We start from the raw sequence: 16,652 nt of genomic DNA, 5'->3' as shown, positions 1-16,652 counted from the left end.
GGGACACTTGCTCGATCCAAACTTGAGACAAGAGGCAGATGCCACAGATAGGAAGCAAAAGCATGCCGACAGAGGAAATTGAGACGGAAGACGCAGTGAGAGATATGACCCAGAATCCCAATCACTATCTGACAGATGCCGAGATACGTCACACCCGGACACTGAGGAGAGACGATTCTTTTTTACAGGAAATAGAGTTTGGCGTAGGAGGTCAGAGAGAAGTATTATGATGATCTTTTTTGTTAACCCCTTTTGACAAGGGCAGTCAAAGAACACATTCTTATTCACAGCAGCAGCTGCGGGGTATTGTGGCCTGGGAAGGAAAGGTACACAGCGTTTGACTACCGAGCTATGGCGCCTGCACTTGGACATGTCTGCTGTAAAACTGCAGAGATACAGTTACTGAGTTGCTTAATTAACGACCTAAAAGGGCCATCTTTCTGTTATCACGTGTGACAATGTAGCAGTGCTGGACCTAGCACATCCAGCGCCCTAGGCAGGCTTCCCCTGCTAGATAATATCCATCCATCCACTATCCCAGCTGACATTGGGCGAGAGGCGGGGCACACCCTGGACAGGTCGCCAGACTATCACAGAGCTGACATATAGAGACAGACAACCATTCACACTCACATTCACACCTACGGAGAATTCACAGTCACCAATTAATCTGCACGTCTTTGGACTGTGGGAGGAAGCTGAGTACCCAGAGAAAACCCTACAGAAGGGCTCCCTCCTGGGATCGAACCAGAAACCCATCTTCTTGTTTTTGTACAGCACCCCAAATGGCTTTTGCATTTTGTCTTACTTAAATGCTCTCCATACAATCTACTACTATCTACTACTACTCCACCATTTCCCTTATGTTTGATTTTTTTTGCATGTCAAAATATTTTTTACATCCCCCCCTCTGGATGGCGCCCTAGGCAGCTGCCTCTGTCCCCTAAAGGAAGATCTGCCACTGCAAAGTAGACAAAATGGAACTGCGATATGACACTGTCCACAAACGGAACATGCAATCAACACCCATACCCAAACATCCACAGTCTACACAGTGGAGAACTTGCAGTGAAAAGGTTTGCAGTGAAAAAGTAGCAATAATTATGACTGTGTGTGCACAAGCGAGTGACTTTGGGCACTAGCCAGACTGTCAGGGCCTGTGTCTCAGTGGGGGAGCAGCGAGGCTAATTTATTGGAGGATGCTGGACAGCCCAGCGGGCTTGAGTGGAATTAGCCAGAGGCGTCAGGGGGGTTTGCTGGAAGCTGAAGCTATGGTGTTGGTGTGTGTCTCTGTGTGTGTGTGTATTTGTGTGCGTCCAGAGGGGTTGGTGCACTGCTGAGACATTCGACTCCCTCCACCTGGTAGAAAGGCTGTAGGATACTGCAGAGGGCCGCTGAGCTCACTGTACACACTCAAATGTGACGGATATTTTTGGCTCTACAACATTTAACTTAACTACCTGCCTTTAATTTAATTGGCGAGCGAGCAAATAGCTCCTGGGGACTCTCAGCGCTTAAAATAAAGTTATCCAGCCAGCAGATGCTCATTTGGAATCATGCAGGAATGTACAGGTTGTGTAAATATTGTTAGATCTCCTTTTCATTATCATGCTGCTTAATAGCTTTAACGTTTCCTCCTGTTTGCACAGAATAAATAAACATCATGGAGTGAGACACGTATTCAAATGAAAACTATGTGCTTTCACAGGTGTTGTGTCTGTGGCGGAGTGATTCAACCCAGAGCCACCCTTTGAAAGAATCCCTTTGTACTCCGCAGACACAATCACATGCTGTCAAATGTTCCACAGGAGGCCAAATGTGGCCTGTGAATGCATCAGCACTCACTGGGCGCCTGTCCACTTGTTCGCTGGTCCACCCTCACAGGAGCCAACACCCTGTCCCATAAGCGATCTCTGGGCCAATGAAAATGTCAGCTCTGTGCTGTGAAACCATTGAGTCAGTGCTGACGCAGGACACAGAGGAGTTGCCTCTACTTCTACCAAGGGGAAGCTTCAGTCATACAGATGACATCATATGGTGGATTTCAGCAGTTCTTCAAGTTTTGTTTAAGCTCTGTCTCTACTTTGTGAGTCCTCCGCTTTAAGCCTGAGCTCCACGCTGCTCACTGTCAATCGAGTTTAAAGTTTCCAATTGGCATTCGCCAGTTGGGCAGAGAGACGGCACTTCACGGTTGAGTGTTTGTGTGTCCATTTGGCAGGGCAGGAGCGACAGGATGCATTGCTGAGGTCCTTCTGCTCTGTTGGACCACCTGCTCAGTTCAAGTCATTAGTCAGCAGAAATAAAAGGGCCACCCCTTTTAACAGAGGAGCTCCTGGACCCTGAAGGTATCCCTCTTTATGACTTTTTAATGCAGCATTTGCAGGGTCATTCATCTTGTGGGCTCCCTACCGATATTAGTTTGGATGTCAGAAAGGAGAGAGTGAGAGAGCTTTTTGGTGAAACGAATATTCAAGAGGAAGAATGATCAGACTGTGCAGTTTGTTGGACCTAATGGTGCTGGTTAATGCTCGATGGCTGTACAGGGGTCTACTGGGAGACCTGCGCCCACTGTCTCTCCTCAGCTCCTCAGGCTAGCCTCTGTAATCAGTACTCCCACACCCATCAGCAGCCCCGGGCTGAACCCAGCACTGTGTAGCAGGCCTGATAAGAGCTTGCTGCTCCTTTTCTCACCTCCAAGCTCCTACTTAACTGCCCACCGCTTCAACTGTAGGCGCTGTAAATGGAAGAGTTTACCTGGAAGATAGATAGGGCCAGGGTGACCGCTGAAAGTGGGGCATTGCAATCTTTTTCCACATTAAGTACTAGACTTTCGAAAAAACGGACTTTAAATTGACCTTCAAACAATGACTGGGGTCAATTCGCTAACTTTGGCATTGCCTGTGTCAAAACTGTTCTTCATTGCTCAACAATGAGGATTTGAGTGTCATAAATTGTATGTATTTCACAGAGGAAAAAAATAGGCAGCAAATGTGCTGTATCTGTGACGGAAAGAAAATTGTCTTAGTTTTTGCCAGAAAGAGTTGGCAGACAAATCAAAATGGGTATTGGTTGGTATACAGTCGCTGCTCCCCACTTTCCCACTTATTTATGGTCTTGCAGAGGGGCTTTTGTGCTGTGGAATGGATGACACAGTGCTCCCAAAATAAGCTCGCCTTGATGTGCGTTTGCATTTGGATTGGCCTCATTCACCGTGTGCACAGCTGGGACGGTTGGACTGCAAGACCCCATCATTTGTGTCAACATCAACTATGAGACACAACAGAATTCACTGCGGTGGCAGCTCTGCACACACAGTATGAAAAATTGTTTTGTCAGTCAAGTTTAGGTTTGTGACCTTGGCTTTCAATTTGCAGTAAGGTGACCCAGAAACAATAAAAAACTGTGAACCATACCAGGTTAAACTGAGATAACGCTTGTGGTCACACTGCTGTGCGTGTGTTCACATGTATTTATGAGATTCCATAAGGACATGGGAAAGGCTATCTCAATAAACATGGCCATCTTGAGGGGGAGATAAATGTGGAGAGGACTTGTGATCTGGTAGCTGGTGCCATATCCTCCATCCCTCTCTCTCTGTCATTGTGTCTGCCTCTCTCAGCTGCGTTTGGCTCAGCCTCGTGCTTTCATTTGTGGCGAGGTTCAATCTTTGCCCATAGAAAGAAAGCAAAGAAGCATAACATAATTAACAAAAGAGAGTGGGAGCTAACACCAGAGGTTTGGAGAGCGAGAGTGTGAGAGAGAAAGATAGACACATTTGACAACAAGAGAGTGAGAGGCTATGGTGAAATATGGAGGAACCCATTTCTATGAAAAGGCCCTAGGGGGAGTTGTGCTCCAGTAAATCCGCCTTACAGAGCCCTGCAATCTTGTTATAGTGTGGCCAGTGAGACGGACAGACAGACAAACAAGGCAGGCCTGGATCTTTCACACTGCCCAAAGTCGAGCCCCATATCCCCTCAGTCAGCACATTGGCCTGGCTGGGGCCTTTGCTATGTCCAAAGCTTGTGACCTCTGGTACTCAAATACAGCAGATCAGAGAAGGGAGAGGGACAGAGAGAGATAGAGGGGGTGAGAGGAGTGAAAGGGTAGAGAAAAATGGGTTGAGGGAGGGGTGGAGGGAATGTGCAATGCCTTATTTTGAGCACTTACTGTAAGTCACTGGTGTGGAGGATGGATTATACCGTCACAAAGGTGGTTTTAGACACAGGTTAGCACATGCACAATGGGAGAAAAAGACTGGAGGTATCACTGTTTTATTTCTGCTGACAATTTCCCATTGTGTGCGTTCATGCTGCGTTCTGTGTACGGAATACATATGTGCCCATCTACATTTTCTGTACATGTGTGACTGCTGGTGTGTGTGATGCATGCTTTATGGGAACGCAAGCTGCCTATCTACATAAGAGAGATGCGAGGTACTATCTTTTGCCGACAGTAAATAGTGCCTCAGCACACAAATCTTTGATTTAGACTACAGCTGTCATCAGGCTCACATCCTCCAGTCACATTTGAGTAACGTGTACAGCCTCACAGAAGCAGGCAGAAGTAACAATCATCTCCCAACCCTGCCAATTACAGGCTTATCAAGGAACGTGACTAAATGCGAGAGAAATAGAAATGCTTGTGCTATAACCTCCACGTGAATCCCCTAAAATAGGACTTTTTGCATGTAACTAGCAAAATCTGACATGGCAAATATAACTACCATTCCTCCATTCTTACTGCTGACATAAAGCTAGTTTTTAGCTGAGTTGGGGACATGCTGAGAGGAGCATGGGGCTGATGAGACAACAGTGAAATACTCACAGCTCAGCGTGGTGTTTAAAAGGCTGTCTGCCCCACCAATGAACAGCAGTCGTGTGTGACCTGAATTGGCTATTCAAATGCCAAACATATATGCTATAAATACCACCGATGTGGCGCAGAGATTCACAGATAGTAGGTTACATATTGCCCTTTCCTCTTTTTTTTCTCGTATCTTTGAGGATTTTCGAGACAGACTTCTTGAAGCGCCAAAAGTCTTCAGATGTCTCAGTAGACATGAGGCCGCCTCCAGTTGTTAGCGCAAACCGAGTGCCTGCAAAAACAACCCCCAGTGCACCACACTGTGTGAGAGAGTCCTTTATTCATACACCCACAGCTCCCTTTTTAATTACAGCTTCTTAAGGGGTAAGTCTCTTTAAATGTACCAAGTTATCATGCCCCATTAAAACACATGTTTTGCATATGGCACACTACACTAGTCTCCTTGTAGTTTCAAGGTCCAACTCATGAATATATTGCTCCTGTGAAAATCAAAGGGGCTGTTTTTTCCCTGACTGGAAGCTGACTCTTTGAAGGGATAAAATCCCATAATCCTCCTCGCCTCACACCCAGCGACCGACGCTCCCTTCTGCTGACACGAGGCTTTTGTCCGCAACACTTTACAATACGGTACATGAAGTCACTACCAAGGAACGAGTTAGAGACAAATAAGAGCTAACTGCTAATTAGCAATAGCTTACGAGTAGTTCTCTAATGGCTCCTTCCTGTTTCCTCACGGCTTGAATATTACAGTTACTGTGCCACTCTCACGTGAGAATTGTTACACGAGTTGTGTCACTACTTCGCGAGTATCTTACCACAACTTGCCACGTTTTTGTCTCCTCAATTGGGAAGTAGCACATCCTACTTTCAACCAGCTAGTACCTCATTAAGACACTGTACTGTGATGATTTCACAACACATCATCCCCGTTTTCCTAGCTAACACGACAACACTACATGCCAGGCAGCTAACAAGTACACATTATAAAGAAATCATGAAATAATGATGAATTCCTTGTAAAAACTCACAATGAGGCACCATTTTACTTGATAGGATGCAAAAATAGAGCAGTAACTATTACCACACATGGTACATCAGAAGAGAAGTGCTTATACTTATTGGTTGTATGCTGCTTATCTTCAGAGTATCAGTCTTTTATGTCTATCATTTTTAGCAACACAAGGGCCACTTGAGCTGTGATTCATCTGCAGCTTGAAAATATCTAAAAGTGAGGGCCATCCTATTCACGGCCATCTTTGATCAGAGGTTTCTAAGAAGTCTGACTGAAGCAGTAATGGATGAGTTTGAGGAGGAAAAGAAGGAACTGAATCATTTCCACGATAATCCCTTGAACCTGGAGGGGGAAGAGGGACGGAAAAAGAGAGAGAGGACCAGTGGCAATGGGGAAAAGGGAGATGAAATACCACTGAGGTCTGAATAATGTAAGGCCCTGTGGTAAATGTTCACCTTGCGCCACTCTTATTGCCTTCATTAGCATCCCTTTCATGGCCTCGTCATTGCTGTCACGTCGAGCGATAGGGCCGCCATCCCGCTGACAGATCCCCAAAATAGATCCAAAATTAGTTTCGCGACAAGCACTTTTAATTCCCCCAAAGTATTCTGCATTTTCTCTCAGCAAAATAAGGAAGAAGGGAGGAGATGGGAGAAAAAAGCTAATTACACCATTCCCCAAGGGAGGGAGAGTCAGTGAAACCTGCTTACAGTGCTATACACATCTTATCAGCGCTGCATCTGGTGGCGTCACCCACACTCGTGGGTGCAGCTGTCCAAGATGCTCCGGCTACTCCATAAATCTTCTGGTTTTAGCCTGAAACGTTTCAAAGAGCACAGAGCTTCTCAAAAAAAGGATACACTTTGGCTCAAAGTCTCTCACGACCATGCAACACTTTCACCAACCTGTACGACAAATGCTGCTTCCTTTTACCATCTTTGGTTTGGTCTCTTTACAGAGACTATATTCCAAATGAAAGAGAACAGTGAGACACTACACATCATTGTGAGAAGCCCAATTTCAATTCTTTCCACTTTACAGTATGTGGCTTATGTAAAAGAAAAAGCAGGAAAAAAAGAAACACAGCTAGACACGTGACCGAGTGGAAAGAGTGACGAACAGGAGACTTAAGACTCCTGTCTCTCTCTCAAAGAAAACAGTGATTGCAATTGGCCAGAAGTTTTTTCTTCTTCTTCTTTTTTTCAAATTAAAAAACAATTCATCATTTTGGAAAGGATGGTGCCCATTTAAAATGTTAATTACAGCAATGCATCTTAGAGACTTCACCCTGACTTGCAAAATAATCTGCAAAAGCTTGTGTGGTGTTAAACCGTTTACAGGGTTACATCCTGCTTAAAAAACACAATTCAAGACATTTTTTTCCTTCCTTTAATGTGTTCAGACTGAACAAGGTCCAAATGTCAAATGGTCTGTTTTGCACCAGATAACACGCTTCAGTTAAATGGGGCTTGGACAGTGACCTCTCTATTTTGCTGCAGCAACGGATCCTCCCAACATCTGGCAAAGCCTAAACAGACCCTCATGTGTGCACATTCACTTTGTTCTGCATGAGCGTCTTCAAATCTGAGACTACAGAGAAGCATGCAGCAAAGGGAGGAGAGAGTTAACGTCTTGTGGAAACTTATCACTGAGGTTGCTGAAGCTGTGTGTGGGTACGTGCGTGTGCGTAAAGGGCACATCCTCCCCGCGGCACGTGCGCACAGCCTTGAATAAACCTGCCGTCCCTCACTGAGAAAACACATTTTAATGGAAGACAGAGGAGAGTGAATTCTTTGACATATTAAGACATGCGCAAAACAGCACTTCATTCTTTTTTTGCTGTGGCCGAGAACATTTTGCTGAAAGTCATTTTCACGGGTATGTGTCGAAGGCTGAAGAGAAAACAATTGCTCGGTTTCAAAGTGGTAAGTCAGCAATTTGGGCTATCAAAAGAAAACAACTCTAAATCTGGTTAGAGCAATTATATTTGCTTTGACAGAAATCAAATTTGGTTCCTCTCACAAAGAAAACTTTTTTCCATTCCTGCACAGATAGATATTTTTTTCCTACTCTTCCTCATTCAACGAGGCTTTGTCCCAGGGCTGGGCTTATTTCTCGGTCTATGTGGCATTACGGTATTTTTTTGTTGGCAGAGCTTTGTGAATAAGGGTGGAAAATATTCATCATAGAGATCTCCAGTATACGTACAGACACCACAGTGGAAGGCTGTTCTTTGCTGAGTTCAAGCTCTGTTTGACCCTGCATGCCTGACAGATGGCGCAGAGAGAAACAAGATGAGCTGTATTCATTAAAACACTGTAGAAGACAGGTTTGCCTGCTGCTGATCAACTTAAAACTCTCCTGTTGGGCATTGGTGTGGTATGATAGCATATCTAAGCACTGCTGGAGTTTGGACAGATGGGCTAGCTTTGATATAAACAGCCATAATGCCCACAGTGCACATATAAACAACCTTTTTTCCTCCTGCCTCTTTCCCTGGCACATCATGCAACCACGGGCACAGTTCTGTTCCCCAGGACACGAAAGGCTCCTCAATTTCCCTGGTTATTTATGTGTACTAATCTCAATTTGTGGCTGGCAAGCGTGTGAACGAACTCCTCTCACATTGTTGGAGTGGCTGGACATGGGCACTGACCTCAGCAGATCAATACTTAATAAGCTTTTGTGCTGCCAAGTCCATTTTGCTGCAATCTGCAATTTTTTATGTCCATTAGGTTGAAAATAGAGCTGACTAGGTGTATGACCACAGGAAGTGGAATGTATCGCGGTCGCCCAGGCTCTCTCTGATGATGGATGCTTCACAACAGTGCGAGACCGATGAAAACTTAACGAATACTATCTACCTCATGCACTATAAAGTGCTACACCCCTGACTTTTATTAAATGCACTTCAATACCCCAGTGGTGTTTCAAAGAAGCATTTAACAACTTGTGGGAAGACAATAAAAGCCACAGTGGGCTGTATGGTTAAGTTTGGCTGCACGTGACGAACAAGGGGAACGGGAGGAAAACAAGCCCAGAGCTGGTGCTATATTTGGAGCAACACTAAAGCTCAGCTTTAGAAGCATTGTAAGATAGCCCCAATCTGGATATGTAAGCACATCATTTTGGGAGCTCATAGTCAGGAGAGTGTGGGGAATCTGGACACTCCTCGTATTCTTCTCCTCCTCTTCCTCGCCTCTCTGCACACACAGATTAAATTCCATTATTTAGGTCACTGAGATTATTTGTCACTGTCTAAAGTCCAAGTTCACCTAGGGTTAGACGGCAAAGCCTCTCTCAGCAAAGACGCTAATTTACTTCGCTGGGTCCAGGGGAAAATAGGAACTGAATAGAACAGAGCAGCTCCCATGTTGTACATTTCAGCGGCTAATTGAAAACAGACGGGACGCTAACTCCCTCTCTCCATCCGCCTCGGCTCTAGCGTGCTGCGTCACTGACATATTAGCGCTGTCGCCAGTCCTGTGGTATGCATCTGACATATCACTTTACTTGATCGGTTAAGCAGAAAATAACAAAGCAGGGGACGCCTCGTACACAAACGAGAGGATGATATTGTTACAGCCGCTCGAGCTGCAGCTGTAAAGGACAAAGAGGTAACCTATCCATCCGAGCCCCGTGACTAGGAAGGACACATCGATGGCTGCCATTTCCCCAGAGGTGAGCAGATGCCACGTCTGTTTTGGCAGCTGTATACTGAGAGGTGTTGACTTGTGTGGGGCGGCTGACTGAGGCAGAGTGGTGGCTGCACGATGGCCAGGCAGGTCAACAGGGGCTGCAAGGCTTCCAGGAAAGGCCTCACTTAGGCTCATTTAGGAGAGTTAATGGACCAACATACCATCTGTCCTTATGATTAGCTAAGCCAATTCATGCAGGACACTAACCTTATTCACCTGCTGCACACACACATAACACACCTAGTGGAAGTGTCCACTGCATGTTGTGTTCCTTTTAGCTGTGCCTTTAATAAAAGTAGAATTTTCTACACATCATATGTGTGGAATGCATTTATTTTGACATTGAAAAATAAAGCAAAAGACACACTCACGTGTTAAAGGTCAGCCAAGAAAAGTATGAATGAGTATATTGTTCTAGATAGTTTAATTGCATCCATTTCAGAGGACCACACAAAAGCATTAGCACTTTGCAGCTTTTTTAAAGTAACCAGAGTTAGAAAGTCCTTGTCCCCTAAGAGTAATACACAAGCACACACACAGGCACGCTCCTCCAAACAAATAGGCCTGCCCTTTGTGCAGCTCAGCACCACTTCTTCCCAACCCCCCCATGTCTAGGAAAGGAATGCCCACGCGGCCACATCCGAGGGCGGAGAGAAGATTGAAACCAGATGAATGGAGCTCGGGTACAGCCTGCTCGCCAGGCCCATATTTCACTCCCCAAAGCCTGATTAAAACGAGGTGCGGCACTAGCTGGGCCAAGGGAGCTTATTCCAGCTCGGAGAAGGACATTTGCTTGCAGCGACACTCTGGGCGAAGGAGGAAACGGGGCGAAGGTCACAACTAAAGTCTCTGCATTTGGCCCACGCTGCCCCTGTAGAGGTTTCCCTGATAAAGCGAAGAAAGTTCCTCAATTTGCACAGATAAAATAAATCCACAGCTGTCCCTTACATATGAATTTGATTCTGTCAGAAAGCAAGAAGGAATCTGTCACCTTGCATTGTGTTTTTTTTTTTTTTTTTTTGTGGGGGGCACAGCGGCTGAGGAGGTGTAAAGTAGGCCATTGGCGTGGAAACTGTTAACTGATGTGCCAAAGGAAATGAGGGCAAACTGCGAGAATTGTGGAGCAAGAATTATTAGCATCATACAGTAGTTAGACATAGGATGTTATATGTATCACAGTGGAAACAAAAGCCATGATACGATATAGACATTGGATTTTTGTACACACATATCCAAGGTATGATTCTTATGTTTGAGTATAGATTGATGTGTACAATTATGGAGCTGTTTTGGTGCCAACAATAATCTCCTAGTATAATTCTTAATTGAATAATGCCCTATTAAGAATGTAAGGAGCTTCTAAGAGCATTATCATCATGTAGTCTACAAAGGGTTTAGTGTGTAGAATTTAAGGGTGTGTGCATGTCAAGAATAAATCCTGAATACTTGGAGGATATGACTCTGTTTTTAAGATAGCTGACGCATAATGTTCATGGTTTTGTCCACAGACATTACAGTCAGTGTTGAGCATGTTGCAAACTTTGGACAAGAATTCACTGGGACTAAGATGAAAGGAAAAAAAAAAACCCAAACAAATAAACATGCCACATGCTGTTTCTTCCTGCCTTGACCAGTTAGCTTGCCCACCCGATGAGTGTGTCTTTACGCTCGAGGTCATGTCACATGTGTGCATGTGTGTGGGGGTAGATGGAGGTAGAGGGTGTCATTTACATTCTCTCTGGGTAAGGCCAGTGGTGTAGTCTATGTGATACGCAGGTATGTGCTGCATACCTACTGAGAACGCTCTAAGATTTCCATATATGTTCTTTGAAATGCGCAAGGATACATGACACTTTAGTTTCGTGACAGGACTTTACTTCAGCTATTTGTTTTCATACATTTGGGGTCGAGTGATGAGACAGAACTTACTGAGTAGTGTGTGCATAGCGAGTGTGTGGTTGAGTAAAAGAGAGAAATCACAACGATGGATGCGATCACAGTGGAGAAGAAATTAACAGTAAAGATGTCAGGCGGTAGTAAATGTACGGTGCAGGTTACAGTTTGTCTATGAATAAACACTGCAGCTCCCCAAGACCCTCATAAAGTTCCCATGTCTTGCTGCTAAGCTGCTGGGTAAAGTGAAGCTGGTAAGCATCAGCCTCGGCCTTGGAGGCAAAACAAAAGTCTCCTATTTACCTAGACGCCTTGTGAAGCACGGTACGTGTTGGCTTCCAATATATGAAGTGCTATGATGCTTGACTGTGACCTAGACCTGACCTACCAATAAACAATTTGCAGCAATTTCTGCATACGTATTTCTTTAATTTAGCGTAACATTGTGGGAATAATTGCATTGTCAGTTTTTTCACATCCTCATATGATTGATGATATCTCAGTCTCAAGACACAGCTGATATATGACTGTCATCACATCATCTATCAGCATACAAAACACATGATGATATTGTGTATGACATGTGCTATACTTCAGAAATATATTAGCTGTTAAAGTCTTGTGTTGCTCAACTCTTTCAAGAGGTTTCAACTTGACAACACAGACCCAGCATCTGGACTCCTCTCAGCTATGTGTGAATGCACGTACTGTATGTGTTAGCGTGGCGGTGCTCACGGCGTGTGCTCAATAAACTACGATAAACCAGACTACACTGCAGCACAGGGTAAATGTGTACAGCGAGACAGCAAGACAGCAAGAGAGTGAGACAGAGAAGCAGCCTGGGTGCTGTAGGTGTGTGTGTGTGTGTGGAGCTTAACACATGTGAGTGTGACTGACTGATTAGTGGCCTGTTTTCATCGACTGTCTGCAGTCGCCTCTCCTGAGATAGCGAGGCAGAGTGGGAGAATTTCGTACTATTTTCCAGGAGCTGGCTGCGCTCTCTTTCCCTTCCCATGCAGCTGGTCGGCCACACTCGCCACCCGATGCCAAACACACTCCCCTCTATCCCCTTGACATTTTAGCTATGTTACCGCTGAGAGAGTTGTGGCTCGCCTGCCTGCCGCCTGCCTGTACACATGAGTAAATAAGGCCCAGCTCATTTCATTTGGCCATAATGTTTAATCTACATTTGCTTGGTCAACGAGAGGTTAATCTCATTACCTTTTGCTAAATGGCGTGCTCGGGCATCCTCTGACAAGATGAAGGCTAGACACGAGTTAATTAAAAGAGCAATTAAAAGAAGACAGTAAGTCCCACTGAACAGTGGTAATATGTTCCCTTGACACCGGCACAGCGATGTCGAATAACACTGTTCTACGGTAGTTTGTCACTAATAACAAACCACTCTTCATTACAGACAATGGAGACTGGTAATAGTGGAACAATAGAGAACTCTGGCATGCGATTAGCTTGTTTTGTGGTTAAACATGTGCTTCAAACTAACCTTTAACACTGTTTGTGGTTTACCTACCGTGAGGCGCCTTATTAAAAGCAAGCCTAACCACAATACACACGCACACTATTACAGCAGTTAATCAACTCCAACAGGTTGTTAAAAATCTGACATGCAATTAGCCGAGACTGTATCGGAGGAGACTTAAATGTCATCACTGAGGGTAACACATTACAATGGAGCTCCGAATTGGAGGCTACCTTGGGTGCTCCAAAAAACAATAGCTGGAAGCATAACCTTCGAAAATGTCGGGGAATGTTAGAGTTAGAGAGGCATATCACTGCTGGAGAGATGGTCTTTTTATAAGACTAGGCTGTCTATGCTGCAGAAAGATGCATAAACTTTTGAAATAGGTGCTACAAGACCAAGAGAAATATGAGGAAAAGGGCTGTGGTATTTGCTTTTGCTTAAGATGTAGAAAACCTACAACTACCTGAATGCAGTGTGCCACAGCAGACCTATAAATGCTTCAGCTGGTGGGTGATGTAATGCAAGTCTGGCCAGTTTGATGCAGAAATCTATATGACGGCTGACTGGTAACACATGATCTTAAATAACAGTTTAAAGGTAAGAAAAAACAGGAAACATTTAAGGTGAGAAATATGCAATGCATAACAGAATCATGGTTCATATTTGATCAGCACTGCTAACAGTATGGTGCCCAAGTTCTCATATTACAGCCAAACAGTGCACTAAAATATGTTTCTAAAGACATTTCAGGTATAAATAGGCAATACAGTAACCAACTCTTGGTTTATATTTGATTATCACTGCCTAGTTTTACTACTTGATCAGAATTTGGTCTGAGTTTGAGAGATAGAAGGGTGGGTCTCTCTCTTGATCCGCTTCTATACTTGTTGTGTTCGTGGTGGTGGTCATATGGAAATGCATAGGTACCATGTGTGTTTCAAGCAATAGCCCCAGAGCCAGAGCGACAGGGATTTGAGCTGAGAGATGAGCAGGGAGATCTGGGTGCACATTTTACCCACACTGTCATGATAAAAGGCTGGCTGAAAGTTGGCAAAGTATTCCTTCAGTGTTCGTTTAGATCAAGAAATCATAAGAAAATAAAAAAAAATACTGTGACAATTTTAAATTTCTATACTTCATAAAATGATTCAAGTATAGGAAAAGTGTGTTGGGAAAAAGAATGAATGTATTTTTATGCTCAACCTTCCTCATCATATACTGGCAAAAAGATTTTATTTATTTCTGCAAGGCGAAGAAATCAATTATTAACCCAAAGAAATTAAGAACACCCATTAATTTATGCTAACAGCCCAACTTTATACAACTTTAATATTACACAACATGACGCAGGACTTACGTCAGAAAGATTTACGTCATTCTGAAATGTGTAATCTGACTTTCTGCCTCTATGTCATCTCTATGAAGGCCATTAGGCACTTTTCTGTGTTCAGTCTCCTGTTAGCATACAGGAAAGCGAGGGAGCTGGGGAAGTAGCCTGCCCTGTGGGTACTACTACCGGCTCCAGTCCCCCCCCACAGATGAATCATAAACAAGTCCCTTGGCCTCCGTGACTTAATCCCCTGTGACATCGCCACGGGGACACTGAGAAAGAGGGAGCGGGGAGAAAAGGAAAACATGCCCTGTGCTCAACTTTCAAGTGAATTAAACATTAGGATGAATGCGTATGAGGTGTATCTGAGGATATGTCATTGAGTTGAAGTAGTAATTTAACAGATGATAGCATCTGGAAGTGGGGGTGGTGATATTTTTTGGGGGGTTGGTAGGGCAAAGGGACTTTAATATTTGCTTCATAGAAGTAGCAGTCACTTCATCTCAGGCTCTACCTTGGAGCTCCCTCTTTTCCTCCATGTGTGTATTATGCAAATTCATGTCCCACAGTCCTTTCATTTAAATTTGGCCACACAGCTTAAGCTTGGGTAGTCTACAGAGTGTGGCAGCTAAAGCTATAATCAACATCGTGCTCCTTTTAGGCATGAGAAAGCATACCCAGGAGGGAGCAATAAATGGATTTATTTTAGGAACCAGAATGTAGAATCTTAGTTAGGCCCAGACATGCTAAGTGCTTTGTCCCTTATGCATCAGCCCTTGGGCAGTATTTCCTTCCTAATTAAAAAAAGAACAAGGTGCAGGAGCAAAAACAGTGTAGGCACTGTGCTGTAACAGAGGTGGGAGCAGCTCGGCCCGCTGGTGTATTTCTTTTTTTCCTCTAAAAGTTTGGGATATGATTCTCACTTTGCCGGCACTCTGCAGGTTGTGCTGATGCAAGGAGCTTTTGTCTTGAGATTAATGAAAGACGTTTGGCTCTTTGGCATTTTGGATCCCACACAAAGGTTAAAAACAGCCTCTGACCAGTGAAAGGTTTATGGGGCGCGCCACTGAGAACGTTCTGCTCGCTCAGGGAAGCAATTCTTTCATCCTACACTTTCTCTACCATTTTTACCGACACAACAAATAGATGAAAAAGTGAAGCTGTATTTCAAACTATTTCCTTCAAGTATCTGCTGATAAATTCAATTTCGGTCTGCAAAATAAAACCCATTAACAGTTTTCTTTATCTTTCCAACAGGTGTGAGCTTATGTGTCCATGTGTTGCATATTCCAGCATGCCGACAATAATAACAATCTGGTTAATAAAGGTCTTTGTCAAAAGAAGGCCTCGGTGTAACAACACCCTGACTCTTTCATGGGTATCCTGGCATGGCTAGAAGTATCTGAAGGAGTGATTCAGACAGCCAGGTGGAGATTACAGATCCCATCTGTCCGTCTGGCTAACGTCAGGTGATCTACAAACAGTCTGATGTTAAGTCACTCTGTTACAGAAACTTAGGCTAAAGGATTCTGGGTTGTTACATTCTCAAAAGCCTCCTGACAGTGGCGATACTAGATTCTGTGGGGGCCCCAGGCAAAGAAGCCCATCGAGGCTCCCCAACAATCCCTATTGTATTTTGTCCTTCTCGCCTTGTTTTAATTTAATTTCTGTTGACCAGAACAATATGCTCATTTCACTGTGCTGACAGTTACACCTAACATATATATGATGATTACAGGTGAGCAAGTTGACTGTCCTAACTAACAGTATCCAGCTGTCATACCGTAGCTAGAAGAGGCCCCGCTTGGGGTTTACTGGGGCAGCGTCACTGCACATAGTGCCTTTGTGGGAGGTTTAAGGGGGTTTATAGTTCTTGCATTCATTAATTTTCTGTCTGCTGGAGCCTATCCCAGCTGACACTGGGCAAGAGGCAGGGTACACCCTGCACAGGTCGCCAGACTATCGCAGGGCTGACACATAGAGACAGACAACCATTCACACTCACATTCTCACCTACGGACAATTTAGAGTCACCATTTAACCTGCATGTCTTTGGACTGTGGGAGGAAGCTGGAGTACCTGGAGAAAACCCATGGTAACATGGGGACAACATGCAAACTCTGCACAGAGGGGCTTCTTCACCGCAAGTTGGAACCCCCATCACGTGTTCAAACCAGGAACCCTCTCACTGTGAGGTGATAATGAGTGAGCCAGGGTTATAGTTGTCATATTCTGGGGGCCCCAAATATTCACCTCTATTGACGGTGCACCCCTGCTTACCGAGATAAGCACTTAGCTTCGTCTTTTGTGGTGGAACTGCTCAAATGTTACACCACATCGTCTCTGAGATACATTGTGAGACTCTCTCTTATAGTGAGGCTGAAAGAAGCAGGTGTGGACATCAAATCT

General features: G+C 44.4%; 1 protein-coding gene across 1 annotated transcript in view; it reads right to left on the bottom strand.

Annotated features, from left to right (window-relative positions):
- The window catches only part of clmpb (CXADR like membrane protein b), a 74,329-nt gene that overhangs the window by 20,865 nt on the left and 36,812 nt on the right, over positions 1 to 16,652 (bottom strand). The gene's annotated exons all lie outside the window — the stretch shown is intronic.

Source organism: Epinephelus fuscoguttatus, linkage group LG5 (genome assembly GCF_011397635.1).
Source record: "Epinephelus fuscoguttatus linkage group LG5, E.fuscoguttatus.final_Chr_v1".
NCBI lineage: Eukaryota > Metazoa > Chordata > Actinopteri > Perciformes > Serranidae > Epinephelus > Epinephelus fuscoguttatus.
This window is presented reverse-complemented; position numbering and strand designations above follow the sequence as displayed.